The sequence below is a fragment of the Melospiza melodia genome, chromosome 3 (assembly GCF_035770615.1).
Source record: "Melospiza melodia melodia isolate bMelMel2 chromosome 3, bMelMel2.pri, whole genome shotgun sequence".
Classification (NCBI taxonomy): Eukaryota; Metazoa; Chordata; class Aves; order Passeriformes; family Passerellidae; genus Melospiza; species Melospiza melodia.
The window spans coordinates 74,378,209-74,402,076 of NC_086196.1; positions in this window are offsets into that span (position 1 = coordinate 74,378,209).

The following is a 23,868-nucleotide window of genomic DNA, read 5'->3' on the forward strand; positions in this document are numbered from 1 at the left end:
AACACAAACAACGGCGCTTTTCCCTGGAAAACAAAACTCGCCTGCCAACATTTTGATGGCAGATTGCAGGAGCCACTTGGTACTATCAAACCAGCCCAACTTGGCACTGGTGCCACCTCTGGTCTGGGAACCATCCTGCCAATTGTAGCTTTTCAGGAGCCAGCCGGTCACTCCCAGCCATAGACCCCCAGACAGAAACCTCGGCCCGTTTCCCTGGAAAACAAAAGTAAGTTACCCCGATTCTGGATGGCAGATTGCAGGAGCCACTTGGTACTATCAAATCAGCCCAACTTGGCACTGGTGCCACCATGGGTCTGGTAAACATCCTGCCTATCGTAGCTTTTCAGGAGCCAGCCGGTCACTCCCTGCCATAGGCCCCCGGACACAAACCTCGGCCCGTTTCCCTGGCAAACAAAAGTAAGCTGCCCCGCTTTTGGATGGCAGATTGCAGGATGCACTTGGTACTTACAAACCAGCCCGACTTGGCCCTGGTGCCACCTTGGCTCTGGGAACCATGCTGCGTAACGTAGATTCTACGAGGACAGGCGGCCACTCCCAGCCACAGGCCTCTAAACAAAAACAACGGCGCTTTTCCCTGGAAAACAAAACTCGCCTGCCAACTTCTTGATGGCAGATTGCAGGAGCCACTTGGTACTATCAAACCAGCCCAACTTGGCACTGGTGCCACCATGGGTCTGGTCACCATCCTGCCTATCGTAGCTTTTCAGGAGCCAGCCGCTCACTCCCAGCCATAGGCCCCCAGACAAATACCTCGGCACGTTTCCCTGGCAAACAAAAGTAGGCTGCCCCGCTTCTGGATGGCAAATTGCAGGACGCACTTGGTACTACGAAAACAGCCCGACTTGGCACTGATGCCACCTTGGGTCAGGGAACAATCCTGCGTATAGAGCTTTTTAAGGAGCCAGCCGGCCACGTCCAGTCATATACCCCCAAAAAAAAAACCACGGAACTTTTCTCCAGCAAACAAAAATCCGCTGCCCCGCGTCTGGATGGCAGATTGCAGGAGCTATTTAGTATTATCAAAGCAGCCCGACTTGGCACTGGTGGCACCATGAGTCTGGTAACCATCCTGCCTATCGTAGCTTTTCAGTAGTCAGCCGGTCACTCCCAGCCATAGGCCCCCAGACAAATACCTCGGCCCGTTTCCCTGGGACACAAAAGTAAGCTGTCCCGCTTCTGGATGGCAGATTGCAGGAGCCACTTGGTACTATCAAACCAGCCCAACTTGTTCCCAGACCCAAGGTGGCACCAGTGCCACGTGGGGCTGGTTTGATGGTGCAACGTGGCTCCTGCAATCTGCCATCCAAAAGCGGGGCAGCTTACTTTTGTTTGCCAGGGAAACGGGCCGAGGTTTGTGTCTGGGGGTCTATGGCTGGGAGTGACCGGCTGGCTCCTGAAAAGCTACGATAGGCAGGATGGTTCCCAGACCAGACGTGGCACCAGTGCCAAGTTGGGCTGGTTTGATAGTACCAAGTGGCTCCTGCAATCTGCCATCAAAAAGTTGGCAGGCGAGTTTTGTTTTCCAGGGAAAAGCACCGTAGTTTTTGTTTGGGGGCCTGTGGCTCAGAGTGGCCGGGTGGCTGCTTAGAATCCACGATATGCAGGATGGTTCCCAGACCCAAGGTGGCACCAGTGCCAAGTCGGGCTGGTTTGACACTACCAAGTGGCTCCTGCAATCTGCCATCCAGAATCGGGGCAGCTTAATTTTGTTTGCCAGGGAAACGGTCCGAGGTTTGTGTCTGGGGGCCTATGGCTGGGAGTGACCGGCTGGCTCCTGAAATGCTACAATAGGCAGGATGGTTCCCAGACCCATAGTGGCACCAGTGCCAAGTTGGGATGATTTGATAGTACCAAGTGGCTCCTGCAATCTGCCATCAAAAAGTTGGCAGGCGAATTTTGTTTTCCAGGGAAAAGCGCCGTTGTTTGTGTTTGGGGGCCTGTGGCTGGGAGTGGCCGGCTGGCTCCTTAGAATCCACGATATGCAGGATTGTTCCCAGACCCAAGGTGGCACCAGTGCCAAGTCGGGCTGGTTTGATGGTGCAAAGTGGCTCCTGCAATCTGCCATACAGACGCGGGGCAGCGGATTTTTGTTTCCAAGAGAAATGGTCCGTGGTTTGTTTTTGGGGGTTTATGGCTGGGCGTGGCCGGCTGGCTCCTTAAAAAGCTCGATATGCAGGATGGTTCCCTGACACAAGGTGGCACCAGTGCCACGTCGGGCGGTTTTCGTAGTACAAAGTGCGTCCTAAAATTTGCCATCCAGAAGAGGGGCAGTTGAGTTTTGTTTGCCAGAGAAAAGGGCCGTGGTTTGTTTTTGGGGGCATATGGCTGAGAGTGGCCGGCTGGCTCCTGAAAAGCTACGATAGGCAGGATGTTTACCAGACCCATGGTGGCACCAGTGCCAAGTTGGGCTGATTTGATAGTACCAAGTGGCTCCTGCAATCTGCCATCCAGAATCGGGGTAGCTTACTTTTGTTTTCCAGGGAAACGGGCCGAGGTTTGTGTCTGGGGGTCTATGGTTGGGAGTGGCCGGCTGGCTCCTTAGAAACCACGATACGCAGCATGGTTCCCAGACCAGAGGTGGCACCAGTGCCAAGTTGGGCTGGTTTGATACTACCAAGTGGTTCCTGCAATCTGCCATCCAGAAGCGGGGCAGCTTACTTTTGTTTGCCAGGGAAACGGATCGTTGTTTGTGTTTGGGGGCCTATGGCTGGGACTGACCGGCTGGCTCCATAAAATCCACGATACGCAGGATGGTTCCCAGACCAGAGGTGGCACCAGTGCCAAGTCGGGCTGGTTTGATAGTACTAAGTAGCTCCTGCAATCTGCCATGCAGAAGCGGGGCAGCTTACTTTTGTTTGCCAGGGAAACGGGCCGAGGTTTGTGTCTGGGGGCCTATGGCTGGGAGTGACCGGCTGGCTCCTGAAAAGCTACGATAGGCAGGATGGTGACCAGACCCATGGTGGCACCAGTGCCAAGTTGGGCTGGTTTGATAGTACCAAGTGGCTCCTGCAATCTGCCATCAAAAAGTTGGCAGGCGAGTTTTGTTTTCCAGGGAAAAGCGCCGTTGTTTGTGTTTGGGGGCCTGTGGTTGGGAGTGGCCAGCTGGCTCCTTAGAACCCACGATACGCAGGATGGTTCCCAGACCTGAGTTGGCACCAGTGCCAAGTTGGGCTGGTTTGATGGTGCAAAGTGGCTCCTGCAATCTGCCATCCAGAAGCGGGGCAGCTTACTTTTGTTTGCCAGGGAAACGGGCCGAAATATTTGTCTGGGGGCCTCTGGCTGGGGGTGGCTGGCTGGCTCCTGAAAAGCTACGATAGGCAGGATGGTGACCAGACCCATGGTGGCACCAGTGCCAAGTTGGGCTGGTTTGATAATACCAAGTGGCTCCTGCAATCTGCCATCAAAAGTTTGGCAGGCGAGTTTTGTTTTCCAGGGAAAAGCACCGTTGTGTGTGTTTTGGGGCCTGTGGCTGGGAGTGGCCAGCTGGCTCCTTTGAATCCACGATACGCAGGATGGTTCCCAGACCCAAGGTGGCATCAGTGCCAAGTCGGGCTGGTTTGTTAGTACCAAGTGGTTCCTGCAATCTGCCATCCAGAAGCGGGGCAGCTGAATTTTGTTTGCCAGAGAAAAAGGCTGTTGTTTGTGTTTCGGGGCCTGTGGCTGGCAGTGGCCGGCTGGCTCCTGAAAATCCATGATACGCCGCATGGTTCCCAGACCCAAGGTGGCATCAGTGCCAAGTAGGGCTGGTTTCATAGTACCCAGTGGCTCCTGCAATCTGCCATCCAGAAGAGGGGCAGTAGGGTTTTGTTTTCCAGAGAAAAGGGCCGTGGTTTGTGTTTGGGGCCTATGGCTGAGAGTGACCGGCTGGCCCCTGAAAATCCACGATAGGAAGGATGGTTCCCAGATCCAAGGTGGCAGCAGTGCCATGTTGTGCTGGTGTGATAGTCCCAAGTGGCTCCTGCAATCTGCCATCCAGAAGCGGGGCAGCTGAATTTTGTTTGCCAGACAAAAAGTCTGTGGTTTGTGTTTGGGGGCCTGTGGCTGGGAGTGGCCGGCTGGCTCCTGAAAATCCATGATACGCAGCATGGTTCCCAGACCCAAGGTGGCACCAGTGCCAAGTGGGGCTGGTTTCACAGTGTCAAGTGCCTCCTGCAATCTCCCATCCAGAAGCGGGGCAGCTGAGTTTTGTTTGCCTGTGAAACGGGCCGTTGTTTTTAATTGGGGTCTGTGGCCGAGAGTGTTCGGCTGGCTCCTGACAACCCACAATACGCAGGATGGTTCCCAGACCCAAGGTGGCACCAGTGCCAAGTTGGGCTGGTTTGATAGTACCAAGTGGCTCCTGCAATCTGCCATCCAGAAGCGGTGCAGTTGAGTTTTGTTTGCCAGAGAAAAGGGCCGTGGGTTGTGTTTGGGGGCATATGGCTGGGAGTGGCCGGCTGTCTCATTAAAAAGATCGATACGCAGGATGGTTCCCAGACCCAAGGGGGCACCAGTGCCAAGTCGGGCTGTTTTTATAGTACCAAGTGCGTCCTGCAATTTGCCATCCAGAAGAGGGGCAGTTGAGTTTTGTTTGCCAGAGAATAGCGCCGTTGTTTGTGTTTGGGGGCTTGTGGCTGGGAGTGGCCGACTGGCTCCTTAGAATCTGTGTTACGCAGCATGGTTCCCAGACCCAAGGTGGCACCAGTGCCAAGTTGGGCTGGTTTGATAGTACCAAGTGGCTCCTGCAATCTGCCATCCAGAAGCGGGGTAGCTTACTTTTGTTTGCCAGGGAAACGGGCCGAGGTTTGTGACTGGGGACCTATGGCTGGGAGTGACCGGCTGGCTCCTGGAAAGCTACAATAGGCAGGATGGTTACCAGACCCATGGTGGCACCAGTGCCAAGTTGGGCTGGTTTGATAGTACCAAGTGGCTCCTGCAATCTGCCATCAAAAAGTTGGCAGGCGAGTTTTGTTTTCCAGGGAAAAGCGACATTGTTTGTATTTGGGGGCCTGTGGCTGGGAGTGACCGGCTGGCTCCTTTGAACCCACGATACGCAGGATGGTTCCCAGACCCAAGATGGCACCAGTGCCAAGTTTTGCTGGTTTGATACTACCAAGTGCGTCCTGCAATCTGCCATCCAGAAGCGGGGCAGCTTAATTTTGTTTGCCAGGGAAACGGGCCGTGGGTTTTGTTTGGGGGCATATAGCTGAGAGTGGCCGGCTGGCTCCTGAAAATCCACGCTAGGCAGCATGGTTCCCAGATGCAATGTGGCACCAGTGCCAAGTCAGGCTGGTTTGATGGTGCAAAGTGGCTCCTGCAATCTGCCATCCAGAAGCGAGGCAGCTGATTTTTGTTTGCCAGAGGAAAATTCTGTGGATTGTTTTTGGGGGCATATTGCTGGGAGTGGCCGGCTGGCTCCTTAAAATGCTCGATACGCATGATGGTTCCCAGGCCCAAGGTGTCACCACTACCAAGTCGGCCTGCGGTTTTAGTATCAAGTTCATCCTGCAATTTGCCATCCAGAAGAGGGGCAGTTGAGTTTTGTTTGCCAGAGAAACGGGCCGAGGTTTCTGTTTGGGGACATATGGCTGAGAGTGGCCGGCTGGCCCCTGAATATCCACGATACAGAGCATGGTTCCCAGATCCAAGGTGGCACCAGTGCCAAGTCGGGCTGGTTTGATAGTACCAAGTGTCTCCTGCAATCTGCCATCCAGAAGCAGGGCAGCTTACTTTTGTTTGCCAGAGAAATAGGCCTAGGTTTTTGTTTGGGGGCCTGTGGCTAGGAGTGGCCGGCTGGCTCCTTAGAATCCACGATACGCAGGATGGTTCCCAGACCCAAGGTGGCACCAGTGCCAAGTCGGGCTGGTTTGATTACACCAAGTGCCTCCTGCAATCTCCCATCCAGAAGCGGGGCAGCTGAGTTTTGTTTGCCTGTGAAACGGGCCGTTGTTTTTAATTGGGGTCTGTGGCCGAGAGTGTTCGGCTGGCTCCTGACAACCCACAATACGCAGGATGGTTCCCAGACCCAAGGTGGCACCAGTGCCAAGTCGGGCTGGTTTGATAGTACCAAGTGGCTCCTGCAATCTGCCATCCAGAAGCGGTGCAGTTGAGTTTTGTTTGCCAGAGAAAAGGGCCGTGGGTTGTGTTTGGGGGCATATGGCTGGGAGTGGCCGGCTGTCTCATTAAAAAGATCGATACGCAGGATGGTTCCCAGACCCAAGGGGGCACCAGTGCCAAGTCGGGCTGTTTTTATAGTACCAAGTGCGTCCTGCAATTTGCCATCCAGAAGAGGGGCAGTTGAGTTTTGTTTGCCAGAGAATAGCGCCGTTGTTTGTGTTTGGGGGCTTGTGGCTCGTAGTGGCCGACTGGCGCCTTAGAATCTGTGTTACGCAGCATGGTTCCCAGACCCAAGGTGGCACCAGTGCCAAGTTGGGCTGGTTTGATAGTACCAAGTGGCTCCTGCAATCTGCCATCCAGTAGCGGGGCAGCTGAATTTTGTTTGCCAGAGAAAAAGGCTGTTGTTTGTGTTTCGGGGCCTGTGGCTGGCAGTGGCCGGCTGGCTCCTGAAAATCCATGATACGCAGCATGGTTCCCAGACCCAAGGTGGCACCAGTGCCAAGTGGGGCTGGTTTCACAGTGTCAAGTGCCTCCTGCAATCTCCCATCCAGAAGCGGGGCAGCTGAGTTTTGTTTGCCTGTGAAACGGGCCGTTGTTTTTAATTGGGGTCTGTGGCCGAGAGTGTTCGGCTGGCTCCTGACAACCCACAATACGCAGGATGGTTCCCAGACCCAAGGTGGCACCAGTGCCAAGTCGGGCTGGTTTGATAGTACCAAGTGGCTCCTGCAATCTGCCATCCAGAAGCGGTGCAGTTGAGTTTTGTTTGCCAGAGAAAAGGGCCGTGGGTTGTGTTTGGGGGCATATGGCTGGGAGTGGCCGGCTGTCTCATTAAAAAGATCGATACGCAGCATGGTTCCCAGACCCAAGGGGGCACCAGTGCCAAGTCGGGCTGTTTTTATAGTACCAAGTGCGTCCTGCAATTTGCCATCCAGAAGAGGGGCAGTTGAGTTTTGTTTGCCAGAGAATAGCGCCGTTGTTTGTGTTTGGGGGCTTGTGGCTCGTAGTGGCCGACTGGCGCCTTAGAATCTGTGTTACGCAGCATGGTTCCCAGACCCAAGGTGGCACCAGTGCCAAGTTGGGCTGGTTTGATAGTACCAAGTGGCTCCTGCAATCTGCCATCCAGAAGCGGGGTAGCTTACTTTTGTTTGCCAGGGAAACGGGCCGAGGTTTGTGACTGGGGACCTATGGCTGGGAGTGACCGGCTGGCTCCTGGAAAGCTACAATAGGCAGGATGGTTACCAGACCCATGGTGGCACCAGTGCCAAGTTGGGCTGGTTTGATAGTACCAAGTGGCTCCTGCAATCTGCCATCAAAAAGTTGGCAGGCGAGTTTTGTTTTCCAGGGAAAAGCGACATTGTTTGTATTTGGGGGCCTGTGGCTGGGAGTGACCGGCTGGCTCCTTTGAACCCACGATACGCAGGATGGTTCCCAGACCCAAGGTGGCACCAGTGCCAAGTTTTGCTGGTTTGATACTACCAAGTGCGTCCTGCAATCTGCCATCCAGAAGCGGGGCAGCTTAATTTTGTTTGCCAGGGAAACGGGCCGTGGGTTTTGTTTGGGGGCATATAGCTGAGAGTGGCCGGCTGGCTCCTGAAAATCCACGCTAGGCAGCATGGTTCCCAGATGCAATGTGGCACCAGTGCCAAGTCGGGCTGGTTTGATGGTGCAAAGTGGCTCCTGCAATCTGCCATCCAGAAGCGAGGCAGCTGATTTTTGTTTGCCAGAGGAAAATTCTGTGGATTGTTTTTGGGGGCATATTGCTGGGAGTGGCCGGCTGGCTCCTTAAAATGCTCGATACGCATGATGGTTCCCAGGCCCAAGGTGTCACCACTACCAAGTCGGCCTGCGGTTTTAGTATCAAGTTCATCCTGCAATTTGCCATCCAGAAGAGGGGCAGTTGAGTTTTGTTTGCCAGAGAAACGGGCCGAGGTTTCTGTTTGGGGACATATGGCTGAGAGTGGCCGGCTGGCCCCTGAATATCCACGATACAGAGCATGGTTCCCAGATCCAAGGTGGCACCAGTGCCAAGTCGGGCTGGTTTGATAGTACCAAGTGTCTCCTGCAATCTGCCATCCAGAAGCAGGGCAGCTTACTTTTGTTTGCCAGAGAAATAGGCCTAGGTTTTTGTTTGGGGGCCTGTGGCTAGGAGTGGCCGGCTGGCTCCTTAGAATCCACGATACGCAGGATGGTTCCCAGACCCAAGGTGGCACCAGTGCCAAGTCGGGCTGGTTTGATTACACCAAGTGCCTCCTGCAATCTCCCATCCAGAAGCGGGGCAGCTGAGTTTTGTTTGCCTGTGAAACGGGCCGTTGTTTTTAATTGGGGTCTGTGGCCGAGAGTGTTCGGCTGGCTCCTGACAACCCACAATACGCAGGATGGTTCCCAGACCCAAGGTGGCACCAGTGCCAAGTCGGGCTGGTTTGATAGTACCAAGTGGCTCCTGCAATCTGCCATCCAGAAGCGGTGCAGTTGAGTTTTGTTTGCCAGAGAAAAGGGCCGTGGGTTGTGTTTGGGGGCATATGGCTGGGAGTGGCCGGCTGTCTCATTAAAAAGATCGATACGCAGGATGGTTCCCAGACCCAAGGGGGCACCAGTGCCAAGTCGGGCTGTTTTTATAGTACCAAGTGCGTCCTGCAATTTGCCATCCAGAAGAGGGGCAGTTGAGTTTTGTTTGCCAGAGAATAGCGCCGTTGTTTGTGTTTGGGGGCTTGTGGCTCGTAGTGGCCGACTGGCGCCTTAGAATCTGTGTTACGCAGCATGGTTCCCAGACCATAGGTGGCACCAGTGCCAAGTTGGGCTGGTTTGATAGTACCAAGTGGCTCCTGCAATCTGCCATCCAGTAGCGGGGCAGCTGAATTTTGTTTGCCAGAGAAAAAGGCTGTTGTTTGTGTTTCGGGGCCTGTGGCTGGCAGTGGCCGCCTGGCTCCTGAAAATCCATGATACGCAGCATGGTTCCCAGACCCAAGGTGGCATCAGTGCCAAGTAGGGCTGGTTTCATAGTACCCAGTGGCTCCTGCAATCTGCCATCCAGAAGAGGGGCAGTTGAGTTTTGTTTTCCAGAGAAAAGGGCCGTGGTTTGTGTTTGGGGCCTATGGCTGAGAGTGACCGGCTGGCCCCTGAAAATCCACGATAGGAAGGATGGTTCCCAGATCCAAGGTGGCAGCAGTGCCATGTTGTGCTGGTGTGATAGTCCCAAGTGGCTCCTGCAATCTGCCATCCAGAAGCGGGGCAGCTGAATTTTGTTTGCCAGACAAAAAGGCTGTGGTTTGTGTTTGGGGGCCTGTGGCTGGCAGTGGCCGGCTGGCTCCTGAAAATCCATGATACGCAGCATGGTTCCCAGACCCAAGGTGGCACCAGTGCCAAGTGGGGCTGGTTTCACAGTGTCAAGTGCCTCCTGCAATCTCCCATCCAGAAGCGGGGCAGCTGAGTTTTGTTTGCCTGTGAAACGGGCCGTTGTTTTTAATTGGGGTCTGTGGCCGAGAGTGTTCGGCTGGCTCCTGACAACCCACAATACGCAGGATGGTTCCCAGACCCAAGGTGGCACCAGTGCCAAGTCGGGCTGGTTTGATAGTACCAAGTGGCTCCTGCAATCTGCCATCCAGAAGCGGTGCAGTTGAGTTTTGTTTGCCAGAGAAAAGGGCCGTGGGTTGTGTTTGGGGGCATATGGCTGGGAGCGGCCGGCTGTCTCATTAAAAAGATCGATACGCAGGATGGTTCCCAGACCCAAGGGGGCACCAGTGCCAAGTCGGGCTGTTTTTATAGTACCAAGTGCGTCCTGCAATTTGCCATCCAGAAGAGGGGCAGTTGAGTTTTGTTTGCCAGAGAATAGCGCCGTTGTTTGTGTTTGGGGGCTTGTGGCTCGTAGTGGCCGACTGGCGCCTTAGAATCTGTGTTACGCAGCATGGTTCCCAGACCCAAGGTGGCACCAGTGCCAAGTTGGGCTGGTTTGATAGTACCAAGTGGCTCCTGCAATCTGCCATCCAGAAGCGGGGTAGCTTACTTTTGTTTGCCAGGGAAACGGGCCGAGGTTTGTGACTGGGGACCTATGGCTGGGAGTGACCGGCTGGCTCCTGGAAAGCTACAATAGGCAGGATGGTTACCAGACCCATGGTGGCACCAGTGCCAAGTTGGGCTGGTTTGATAGTACCAAGTGGCTCCTGCAATCTGCCATCAAAAAGTTGGCAGGCGAGTTTTGTTTTCCAGGGAAAAGCGACATTGTTTGTATTTGGGGGCCTGTGGCTGGGAGTGACCGGCTGGCTCCTTTGAACCCACGATACGCAGGATGGTTCCCAGACCCAAGGTGGCACCAGTGCCAAGTTTTGCTGGTTTGATACTACCAAGTGCGTCCTGCAATCTGCCATCCAGAAGCGGGGCAGCTTAATTTTGTTTGCCAGGGAAACGGGCCGTGGGTTTTGTTTGGGGGCATATAGCTGAGAGTGGCCGGCTGGCTCCTGAAAATCCACGCTAGGCAGCATGGTTCCCAGATGCAATGTGGCACCAGTGCCAAGTCGGGCTGGTTTGATGGTGCAAAGTGGCTCCTGCAATCTGCCATCCAGAAGCGAGGCAGCTGATTTTTGTTTGCCAGAGGAAAATTCCGTGGATTGTTTTTGGGGGCATATTGCTGGGAGTGGCCGGCTGGCTCCTTAAAATGCTCGATACGCATGATGGTTCCCAGGCCCAAGGTGTCACCACTACCAAGTCGGCCTGCGGTTTTAGTATCAAGTTCATCCTGCAATTTGCCATCCAGAAGAGGGGCAGTTGAGTTTTGTTTGCCAGAGAAACGGGCCGAGGTTTCTGTTTGGGGACATATGGCTGAGAGTGGCCGGCTGGCCCCTGAATATCCACGATACAGAGCATGGTTCCCAGATCCAAGGTGGCACCAGTGCCAAGTCGGGCTGGTTTGATAGTACCAAGTGTCTCCTGCAATCTGCCATCCAGAAGCAGGGCAGCTTACTTTTGTTTGCCAGAGAAATAGGCCTAGGTTTTTGTTTGGGGGCCTGTGGCTAGGAGTGGCCGGCTGGCTCCTAAGAATCCACGATACGCAGGATGTTTCCCAGACCCAAGGTGGCACCAGTGCCAAGTCGGGCTGGTTTGATAGTACCAAGTGGCTCCTGCAAACTCCATCAAAAAGTTGGCAGGCGTGTTTTGTTTTCCAGGGAACAGCGCCGTTGATTTTGTTTGGGGGCCTGTGGCTGGCAGTGGCCGGCTGGCTCCTTAGAATCCACGATACGCAGGATGGTTCCCAGACCCAAGGTGGCACCAGTGCCAAGTCGGGCTGGTTTGATAGTACCAAGTGGCTCCTGCAATCTGCCATCCAGAAGTGAGGCAGCTAAGTTTTGTTTGCGAGAAAAAAGGGCCGTGGTTTTTGTTGGGGGCCTGTGGCTGGGAGTAGCCGGCTGGCTCCTTAAAATCCACGATAGGCAGGATGGTTCCCAGACCCAAGGTGGCACCAGTGCCAAGTCGGGCTGGTTTGATAGTACCAAGTGGCTCCTGCAATCTGCCATCCAGAAGCGGGGCAGCTGAGTTTTGTTTGCCAGAGAAAAAGGCTGTGGTTTGTGTTTGGGGGCCTGTGGCTGGCAGTGGCCGGCTGGCTCCTGAAAATCCACGATACGCAGCATGGTTCCCAGACCCAAGGTGGCACCAGTGCCAAGTGGGGCTCGTTTGACAGTGTCAAGTGCCTCCTGCAATCTCCCATCCAGAAGCGGGGCAGCTGAGTTTTTTTTGCCAGGGAAACGGACCTTTGTTTTTGATTGGGCTCTGTGGCCGAGAGTGGTCGGCTGTCTCCTGACAATCCACAATACGCAGGATGGTTCCCAGACCCAAGGTGGCACCAGTGCCAAGTCGGGCTGGTTTGATAGTACCAAGTGTCTCCTGCAATCTGCCATCCAGAAGCGGGGCAGCTGAGTTTTGTTTGCCAGAGAAAAGGGCCGTGGGTTGTGTTTGGGGGCATATGGCTGGGAGTGGCCACCTGGCTCCTTAAAATGCACGATACGCCGCATGGTAACCAGACGCAAGGTGGCACCAGTGCCAAGTCAGGCTGTTTTTGTAGTACCCAGTGGCTCCTGCAATTTGCCATCCAGAAGCGGGGCAGTTGAATTTTGTTTGCTAGAGAAAAGGGCTGTGGTTTGTGTTTGGGGGCCTATGGCTGAGAGTGGCCGGCTGGCCCCTGAAAATCAACGATAGGCAGGATGGTTCCCAGATCCAAGGTGGCACCAGTGCCAAGTAAGGCTGGTTGTATGGTTCAAAGTAACTCCTGCAATCTGCCATCCAGAAGCGGGACAGCTGAGTTTTTTTTGCCAGAGAAAAGGTCCATGGTTTCTTTTTGGGGCATACGGCTGGGAATTGCCGGCTGGCTCCTTAAAATGCTCGATACGCAGGATGGTTCCCAGAGCCAAGGTGGCACCACTGCCAAGTCGGGCTCTTTTTGTAGTACCAAGTGCGTCCTGCAATTTGCCATCCAGAAGAGGGGCAGTTGAGTTTTGTTTGCCAGAGAAAAGGGCCGTTGTTTGTGTTTGGGGGCCTGTGGCTGGGAGTGTTCGGCTGGTTCCTGAATATGTACGATACGCAGGATTGTTCCCAGATCCAAGGTGGCAGCAGTGCCATGTTGTGCTGGTGTGATAGTCCCAAGTGGCTCCTGCAATCTGCCATCCAGAAGTGGGGCAGCTGATTTTTGTTTGCCAGAGAAAAGGTCCGTGGTTTGTTTTTGGGGGCATATGGCTGAGAGTGGCCGGCTGGCCCCTGAAAATCCACGATACACAGGATGGTTCCCAGATCCAAGGTGGCACCTGTGCCAAGTCGGGCTGATTTGATAGTACTAAGTAGCTCCTGCAATCTGCCATGCAGAAGCGGGGCAGCTTACTTTTGTTTGCCAGGGAAACGGGCCGAGGTTTGTGTTTGGGGGCCTATGGCTGAGAGTGACCGGCTGGCTCCTGAAAAGCTACAATAGGCAGGATGGTGACCAGACCCATGGTGGCACCAGTGCCAAGTTGGGCTGGTTTGATAGTACCAAGTGGTTCCTGCAATCTGCCATCCAGAAGCAGGGCAGCTGAGTTTTGTTTGCCAGAGAAAAGGGCCTTGGTTTGTGTTTGGGGGCATATGGCTGGGTGTGGCCAGCTGGCTCCTTAAAATGCACGATATGCAACATGGCTCCCAGACCCAAGGTGGCACAAGTGCCAAGTTGGGCTGGTTTGATAGTACCAAGTGGCTCCTGCAATCTTCCATGATCACGTGGAGAAATACTTTCTGGTTTCAGCCTCATGCTCTTTCTTCTCTCCCTCAACTTCTCTATCACCTCTCATCTGGTTCACATGCGCTGTCTTCAAGGTCCACAGGCTACTTTTCACAGAATCTTCTGGCCTGATGAAGTAAGGATGATGAATAGAACAGAGCTGGGATCTATTTTCCAGTTTGGATAAAATGCATTCTGCACACAAATCCAAGGAGAACGGGCTGCCCCGATGCCCAGAAAATCTTTCACTCCTGCTAGTGTTCTACGTCAACCGCAACTTAGTCTGAAAGAAAAGCTTTTTCTCTGAGAGCATCTGAGAGGTTTGCATGAAGCACTGATATCTGACATATGCAATTTTGAATAGGAGAGGAAAAAGAAAATGGCAAGGAGTTTTTAATTTTAGTGGTTTCAATTTTAATTTCCGTGCACTTTTTCAAAACTTGTCAGCTCAAATGCCCATCAACATCTTTTAGTCATCTGTAAGTCAGTATTCATATAAAATGTGCTTCAAATCCAAAGAATTTCAAATTTGCACTCCAAGCTTCTATGCCTAGATTTATGATTTCCTACACATATTAGATGAAAGGAAGGCCTTTTTTACTGTGGGAGTGCTGGAACACTGGAACAGGTTGCCCAGAGAAGTTGTGGGTGTCCCATCCCTGAAAGTATTCAAGGTCACCTTGGACGGGGCTTGGAGCAGCAACAAAGGAGAAGCTTGATGGTAGAGAAACAAAGTTGGACTATAGAAGAAACTCGGATTGAAGTATAGGATCAAGTTTTCTCTCAGCTCTTGGGGTAAATTCAAAGTTGTACAAAATGACATTTATCTGTGCTATTCACTACTGTAACAGAAAGTTTCATGAAAACTGTACAGAAGATAGTAAATTTTAAAAGAGATAAGAATTACAGCATAAAATCCATGGGATAGGTTACAACATGAGACACTCTCTAAGAGAAAATCTCTGTGTTTCAGCACTTCATCGGGGTAAGATTTCATGAAGTGCCAAAGAAGGCGGCAAAATATCATTCGGGACATTATTTACTGGAATTCAGCCTGGCCATTAGTAGGAACTGCCTTTGAACATATCATGTAGATATACCACACACGCTTTCCCTTCACTGAAAAATTACTGTTTACAACAAATAAGCAATTGACGATCAAAATTGATTGAAAGCATCTTAAACATGTCAAGTATTTCATTGTAGATGATCTGTGATCCAAATGCTTCTTCCACCTTCGAGAGGGACAGAAGAATTCTTCCATATCATGATGGTTTAAAATTGTATCAACCAATGTTTTCTGCTGAAAAGATATCATCTATTTTTTTCTATTTTTGGAAGAAAATATTCCTAGACATACAACAGGTGAGAACTAAGTAATTTTAAAGAAACAAATGAAATGAAAATATTCTGTAAATAGAATGAAATGAAAAGCTGTGTTTTAAATAGGAGCTAAATATTAAACAGAATTTTTGTACCAGGCATTTGAATTACTGCACCAGCTCTTTTGCCCATCAAGAGAGGCATTTAGCATTTCAGTCTTTTCCAAGGTGTTCATGATCTGCTATGCTGATCTCTGTGTGTGCCTAGGTGTGTGTGGAGGGGGGGGCATATGAAGGGGAGTGTGTATGTTTGCTTTACAATTGTTGTGGCAGATTCATGCCTCAGCTCCACATTTTGTTTTAAAAAGGTCACACCGAGTGGATATGAAGTTTACTATCAACAAGAGATCGATTCCCAAATCATCCATTTGACTCTCCCTTATAAATCATGTGCTTTGTTGCATATTTTATCAAATATACTTTCAAGCCAGATGGAGGAAGGAGGATGTGGGAATCCCTCCACCATCTTGCAACTTTTATGTAAGTAGGTTTTCAAGAAAATCATCATTTCTCTTTTAAATATGTCTGGAACAGGCATGATGGTAGTGTCAACCTGTTGGAGTTTTTGTTGCTGGAAGAAGTTGTACAAAAGGATTGGTTTTTACATTGACCAGTTACTGAATCAAGCGCAGGAATACATTGGAAATTTAGCTGGGGGTTCCTTTTCCCAGCAGACTACTTCTAGAACGAGCTTGTACACTGAAGCTGACTCTTTTGCTCTCTTTTTGTTTCTTTCCTATTTTCTTGGCTTCTTTGCCACTATCTAGACAATTTTGGAACTTTGTTCCCAACTAAAATGGTTTCAATAGTCTGATTGTGATCATACATTTTTACAAGGAATTTTTAAAATCTTTCCTCGAGTCCAGAAAGTCAAGGACTTAGATCTTTTTCTTCCCTTATCAATATTGCCATGAAATTGATAAATAAAGACCAACTCTTTATTTTTGTTTTTAACCCACGTAGATAATTCCCATCCATTAATCCATTTTGTGGACCAATAGCTGCCATTCTGATGGAAGCTGTCACTTCTTAACAATAGGCATTCTGTGACTATGTTGACAGCACTTTGGGTGAAGATCCTAACTGGTCTTAGATATACATAGGGAGAAATTTGCTCAGCCAGTGTCAGTCTTAAGCATGCGTATCAGAAGATCTTTCTAGAGCTGGGAATTTTCCCATGAAAGGGATTCAGTTAGGGAAGAGACACTTGTGCCAGAGTTTTACATTCTTCTTGAACACTGCTTAAGGAACTTAGATGCCATGTCCATTTGGATCTCTGTCTGCACAGAACTTTGTCATGCCAGTGCTTTGAAATGCATCTTGAAGAGAATTCACTAGCACAGAATGAAAGAGAGTGGAAGGGGTTGGTGGGGCTAACCAGGCCCAACCCCCCTGCCTAAACCAGGATACCTAGAGCCTCTTGCCCAGGATTCTATCTGGGTGTACTTTTAATGTCTTCAAAGATCCAGGCTCCACAATCTTTCTGGGCAGTCTGTGCCGTGGTTCAGTCACCCTGACAGTAAAGAAACATTTACTGATGTTCAAAGGCAATCTCCTGTATTTCAGTGTGTGCCCACTGCCTCTTGTCTTTTCCCTCAGCATCACTGAAAAGACACTGATTCCCTCCCCTTTGCACTATTGCTTCCATATGTATGTGTGATGCCATGTAGAGGTACGTCAAAAACCTCCCTGAAGCCCAGGCAGATAATATTCCCTTCATCTACCAGTCAAGTTGATTCATCAGAGGAGTTTAAAGTGATGTTCAGCATGAAATTCCCCTGAAAAATCATGCTAACTACATTATTTGGTCATCTGTCATGTGCCTGGCAAGGATTTCCAGGAAGAGCTGCTTCATCAACTTCCTGGGGATAAAAAAGAGGCTGGCTGGTTTGTACTATGGCGAGTCCTCTTAATTGCCTTTTTTGAAGATGGGTGTCATTTGCTAACATCCACTCTTTAGCCTCTCTTGTCGTCTACATCTTAGCAAAACGCTTTTCCACTATGTCTGGCTAGGAAAAACTGTGCCAGCACAGAAAACATCTCCCATCGTGTTCTAGAAGTTGCACGGATGTCTGCCAAGTGTTTGGCAGGAAGAAAAGAAAAGTTGTCCAAAACAGCTTCCAATCGAATGTTCCTGTGATTGGAAAAGTCAGGAGAGTGCAAAGGTACTGTTTTCTATCAGTTGGCAAGGTGCGCACACAATCCCAGTGTTGTACAGCTTGCTTCTTCACCTTCCCGAAGCTGCCGCTCTCGCCGGCTGCCGGAGCCCAAGAAGCGGCTTCTTCGCGCAAAGACGATTGTGCCGCTCACAGTGCTCTCCTTAGCGCGGCTTCTGCCGAAAGACGCCCGGCAGCGGCTCTTACCTCCGGAGAGCGCCCTACCTTCGTCTTTAGCTCCTCTTCTCATCTACACCTCGGCAAAAAGCTTCTCCACTATGTCTGGCTAGGAAAAACTGTGCCAGCACAGAAAACATCTCCCATCGTGTTCTAGAAGTTGCACGGATGTCTGCCAAGTGTTTGGCAGGAAGAAAAGAAAAGTTGTCCAAAACAGCTTCCAATCGAATGTTCCTGTGATTGGAAAAGTCAGGAGAGTGCAAAGGTACTGTTTTCTATCAGTTGGCAAGGTGCGCACACAATCCCAGTGTTGTACAGCTTGCTTCTTCACCTTCCCGAAGCTGCCGCTCTCGCCGGCTGCCGGAGCCCAAGAAGCGGCTTCTTCGCGCAAAGACGATTGTGCCGCTCACAGTGCTCTCCTTAGCGCAGCTTCTGCCGAAAGACGCCCGGCAGCGGCTCTTACCTCCTGAAAGTGGCAGCTTCGGGAAGGTGAAGAAGCAAGCTGTACAACACTGGGATTGTGTGCGCACCTTGCCAACTGATAGAAAACAGTACCTTTGCACTCTCCTGACTTTTCCAATCACAGGAACATTCGATTGGAAGCTGTTTTGGACAACTTTTCTTTTCTTCCTGCCAAACACTTGGCAGACATCCGTGCAACTTCTAGAACACGATGGGAGATGTTTTCTGTGCTGGCACAGTTTTTCCTAGCCAGACATAGTGGAAAAGCGTTTTGCTAAGATGTAGACGACAAGAGAGGCTAAAGAGTGGATGTTAGCAAATGACACCCATCTTCAAAAAAGGCAATTAAGAGGACTCGCCATAGTACAAACCAGCCAGCCTCTTTTTTATCCCCAGGAAGTTGATGAAGCAGCTCTTCCTGGAAATCCTTGCCAGGCACATGACAGATGATCAAATAATGTAGTTAGCATGATTTTTCAGGGGAATTTCATGCTGAACATCACTTTAAACTCCTCTGATGAATCAACTTGACTGGTAGATGAAGGGAATATTATCTGCCTGGGCTTCAGGGAGGTTTTTGACGTACCTCTACATGGCATCACACATACATATGGAAGCAATAGTGCAAAGGGGAGGGAATCAGTGTCTTTTCAGTGATGCTGAGGGAAAAGACAAGAGGCAGTGGGCACACACTGAAATACAGGAGATTGCCTTTGAACATCAGTAAATGTTTCTTTACTGTCAGGGTGACTGAACCACGGCACAGACTGCCCAGAAAGATTGTGGAGCCTGGATCTTTGAAGACATTAAAAGTACACCCAGATAGAATCCTGGGCAAGAGGCTCTAGGTATCCTGGTTTAGGCAGGGGGGTTGGGCCTGGTTAGCCCCACCAACCCCTTCCACTCTCTTTCATTCTGTGCTAGTGAATTCTCTTCAAGATGCATTTCAAAGCACTGGCATGACAAAGTTCTGTGCAGACAGAGATCCAAATGGACATGGCATCTAAGTTCCTTAAGCAGTGTTCAAGAAGAATGTAAAACTCTGGCACAAGTGTCTCTTCCCTAACTGAATCCCTTTCATGGGAAAATTCCCAGCTCTAGAAAGATCTTCTGATACGCATGCTTAAGACTGACACTGGCTGAGCAAATTTCTCCCTATGTATATCTAAGACCAGTTAGGATCTTCACCCAAAGTGCTGTCAACATAGTCACAGAATGCCTATTGTTAAGAAGTGACAGCTTCCATCAGAATGGCAGCTATTGGTCCACAAAATGGATTAATGGATGGGAATTATCTACGTGGGTTAAAAACAAAAATAAAGAGTTGGTCTTTATTTATCAATTTCATGGCAATATTGATAAGGGAAGAAAAAGATCTAAGTCCTTGACTTTCTGGACTCGAGGAAAGATTTTAAAAATTCCTTGTAAAAATGTATGATCACAATCAGACTATTGAAACCATTTTAGTTGGGAACAAAGTTCCAAAATTGTCTAGATAGTGGCAAAGAAGCCAAGAAAATAGGAAAGAAACAAAAAGAGAGCAAAAGAGTCAGCTTCAGTGTACAAGCTCGTTCTAGAAGTAGTCTGCTGGGAAAAGGAACCCCCAGCTAAATTTCCAATGTATTCCTGCGCTTGATTCAGTAACTGGTCAATGTAAAAACCAATCCTTTTGTACAACTTCTTCCAGCAACAAAAACTCCAACAGGTTGACACTACCATCATGCCTGTTCCAGACATATTTAAAAGAGAAATGATGATTTTCTTGAAAACCTACTTACATAAAAGTTGCAAGATGGTGGAGGGATTCCCACATCCTCCTTCCTCCATCTGGCTTGAAAGTATATTTGATAAAATATGCAACAAAGCACATGATTTATAAGGGAGAGTCAAATGGATGATTTGGGAATCGATCTCTTGTTGATAGTAAACTTCATATCCACTCGGTGTGACCTTTTTAAAACAAAATGTGGAGCTGAGGCATGAATCTGCCACAACAATTGTAAAGCAAACATACACACTCCCCTTCATATGCCCCCCCCTCCACACACACCTAGGCACACACAGAGATCAGCATAGCAGATCATGAACACCTTGGAAAAGACTGAAATGCTAAATGCCTCTCTTGATGGGCAAAAGAGCTGGTGCAGTAATTCAAATGCCTGGTACAAAAATTCTGTTTAATATTTAGCTCCTATTTAAAACACAGCTTTTCATTTCATTCTATTTACAGAATATTTTCATTTCATTTGTTTCTTTAAAATTACTTAGTTCTCACCTGTTGTATGTCTAGGAATATTTTCTTCCAAAAATAGAAAAAAATAGATGATATCTTTTCAGCAGAAAACATTGGTTGATACAATTTTAAACCATCATGATATGGAAGAATTCTTCTGTCCCTCTCGAAGGTGGAAGAAGCATTTGGATCACAGATCATCTACAATGAAATACTTGACATGTTTAAGATGCTTTCAATCAATTTTGATCGTCAATTGCTTATTTGTTGTAAACAGTAATTTTTCAGTGAAGGGAAAGTGTGTGTGGTATATCTACATGATATGTTCAAAGGCAGTTCCTACTAATGGCCAGGCTGAATTCCAGTAAATAATGTCCCGAATGATATTTTGCCGCCTTCTTTGGCACTTCATGAAATCTTACCCCGATGAAGTGCTGAAACACAGAGATTTTCTCTTAGAGAGTGTCTCATGTTGTAACCTATCCCATGGATTTTATGCTGTAATTCTTATCTCTTTTAAAATTTACTATCTTCTGTACAGTTTTCATGAAACTTTCTGTTACAGTAGTGAATAGCACAGATAAATGTCATTTTGTACAACTTTGAATTTACCCCAAGAGCTGAGAGAAAACTTGATCCTATACTTCAATCCGAGTTTCTTCTATAGTCCAACTTTGTTTCTCTACCATCAAGCTTCTCCTTTGTTGCTGCTCCAAGCCCCGTCCAAGGTGACCTTGAATACTTTCAGGGATGGGACACCCACAACTTCTCTGGGCAACCTGTTCCAGTGTTCCAGCACTCCCACAGTAAAAAAGGCCTTCCTTTCATCTAATATGTGTAGGAAATCATAAATCTAGGCATAGAAGCTTGGAGTGCAAATTTGAAATTCTTTGGATTTGAAGCACATTTTATATGAATACTGACTTACAGATGACTAAAAGATGTTGATGGGCATTTGAGCTGACAAGTTTTGAAAAAGTGCACGGAAATTAAAATTGAAACCACTAAAATTAAAAACTCCTTGCCATTTTCTTTTTCCTCTCCTATTCAAAATTGCATATGTCAGATATCAGTGCTTCATGCAAACCTCTCAGATGCTCTCAGAGAAAAAGCTTTTCTTTCAGACTAAGTTGCGGTTGACGTAGAACACTAGCAGGAGTGAAAGATTTTCTGGGCATCGGGGCAGCCCGTTCTCCTTGGATTTGTGTGCAGAATGCATTTTATCCAAACTGGAAAATAGATCCCAGCTCTGTTCTATTCATCATTCTTACTTCATCAGGCCAGAAGATTCTGTGAAAAGTAGCCTGTGGACCTTGAAGACAGCGCATGTGAACCAGATGAGAGGTGATAGAGAAGTTGAGGGAGAGAAGAAAGAGCATGAGGCTGAAACCAGAAAGTATTTCTCCACGTGATCATGGAAGATTGCAGGAGCCACTTGGTACTATCAAACCAGCCCAACTTGGCACTGGTGCCACCTTGGGTCTGGGAGCCATGTTGCATATCGTGCATTTTAAGGAGCCAGCTGGCCACACCCAGCCATATGCCCCCAAACACAAACCAAGGCCCATTTCTCTGGCAAACAAAACTCAGCTGCCCTGCTTCTGGATGGCAGATTGCAGGAACCACTTGGTACTATCAAACCAGCCCAACTTGGCACTGGTGCCACCATGGGTCTGGTCACCATCCTGCCTATTGTAGCTTTTCAGGAGCCAGCCGGTCACTCTCAGCCATAGGCCCCGAGACACAAAACTCGGCCCGTTTCCCTGGCAAACAAAAGTAAGCTGCCCCGCTTCTGGATGGCAGATTGCAGGAGCTACTTAGTACTATCAAATCAGCCCGACTTGGCACAGGTGCCACCTTGGATCTGGGAACCATCCTGTGTATCGTGGATTTTCAGGGGCCAGCCAGCCACTCTCAGCCATATGCCCCCAAAAACAAACCACGGACCTTTTCTCTGGCAAACAAAAATCAACTGCCCCACTTCTGGATGGCAGATTGCAGGAGCCACTTGGGACTATCACACCAGCACAACATGGCACTGCTGCCAACTTGGATCTCGGAACAATCCTACGTATCGTACATATTCAGGAACCAGCCGAACACTCCCAGCCACAGGCCCCCAAACACAAACAAAGGCCCATTTCCCTGGAAAACAAAACTCAGCTGCCCCGCTTCTGGATGGCAGTTTGCAGGAGCCACTTGGTACTATCAAACCAGCCCAACTTGGCACTGGTGCCACCTTGGGTCTGGGAACCATCCTGCGTATCGTGGATTTTAAGGAGCCAGCCGGCTACTCCCAGCCACAGGCCCCCAACAAAAACCACGGCCCTTTTTTCTGGCAAACAAAACTTAGCTGCCTCACTTCTGGATGGCAGATTGCAGGAGCCACTTGGTGTAATCAAACCAGCCCGACTTGGCACTGGTGCCACCTTGGGTCTGGGAACCATCCTGCGTATCGTGGATTCTAAGGAGCCAGCCGGCCACTGCCAGCCACAGGCCCCCAAACAAAATCAACGGCGCTGTTCCCTGGAAAACAAAACACGCCTGCCAACTTTTTGATGGAGTTTGCAGGAGCCACTTGGTACTATCAAACCAGCCCGACTTGGCACTGGTGCCACCTTGGGTCTGGGAAACATCCTGCGTATCGTGGATTCTTAGGAGCCAGCCGGCCACTCCTAGCCACAGGCCCCCAAACAAAAACCTAGGCCTATTTCTCTGGCAAACAAAAGTAAGCTGCCCCGCTTCTGGATGGCAGATTGCAGGAGACACTTGGTACTATCAAACCAGCCCAACTTGGCACTGGTGCCACCTTGGATCTGGGAACCATGCTGTGTATCGTGGATATTCAGGGGCCAGCCGGCCACTCTCAGCCATATGTCCCCAAACAGAAACCTCGGCCCGTTTCTCTGGCAAACAAAACTCAACTGCCCCTCTTCTGGATGGCAAATTGCAGGATGAACTTGATACTAAAACCGCAGGCCGACTTGGTAGTGGTGACACCTTGGGCCTGGGAACCATCATGCGTATCGAGCATTTTAAGGAGCCAGCCGGCCACTCCCAGCAATATGCCCCCAAAAACAATCCACGGAATTTTTCTCTGGCAAACAAAATCAGCTGCCCCGCTTCTGGATGGCAGATTGCAGGAGCAACTTTGCACCATCAAACCAGCCCGACTTGGCACTGGTGCCACCTTGCATCTGGGAACCATGCTGCCTAGCGTGGATTTTCAGGAGCCAGCCTGCCACTCTCAGCCATAGGCCCCCAAACAAAACCCACGGCCCGTTTCCCTGGCAAACAAAATTAAGCTGCCCCGCTTCTGGATGGCAGATTGCAGGACGCACTTGGTAGTATCAAACCAGCCCGACTTGGCACTGGTGCCACCTTGGGTCTGGGAACCATCATGCGTATCGTGGGTTCAAAGGAGCCAGCCGGCCACTCCCAGCCACAGGCCCCCAAATACAAACAACGGCGCTTTTCCCTGGAAAACAAAACTCGCCTGCCAACTTTTTCATGGCAGATTGCAGGAGCCACTTGGTACTATCAAACCAGCCCAACTTGGCACTGGTGCCACCATGGGTCTGGTAACCATCCTGCCTATTGTAGCTTTCCAGGAGCCAGCCGGTCACTCCCAGCCATAGGTCCCCAGTCACAAACCTCGGCCCGTTTCCCTGGCAAACAAAAGTAAGCTGCCCCGCTTCTGGATGGCAGATTGCAGGAGCCCCTTGGTACTATCAAACCAGCCAAACTTGGCACTGGTGCCACCTCTGGTCTGGGAACCATGCTGCGTAACGCAGATTCTAAGGCGCCAGTCGGCCACTCCCAGCCACAAGCCCCCAAACACAAACAACGGCGCTATTCTCTGGCAAACAAAACTCCACTGCCCCTCTTCTGGATGGCAAATTGCAGGACGCACTTGGTACTATAAAAACAGCCCGACTTGGCACTGGTGCCACCTTGGGTCTGGGAACCATCCTGCGTACCGATCTTTTTAATGAGACAGCCGGTCACTCCCAGCCATATGCCCCCAAACACAACCCACGGCCCTTTTCTCTGGCAAACAAAACTCAACTGCACCGCTTCTGGATGGCAGATTGCAGGAGCCACTTGGTACTA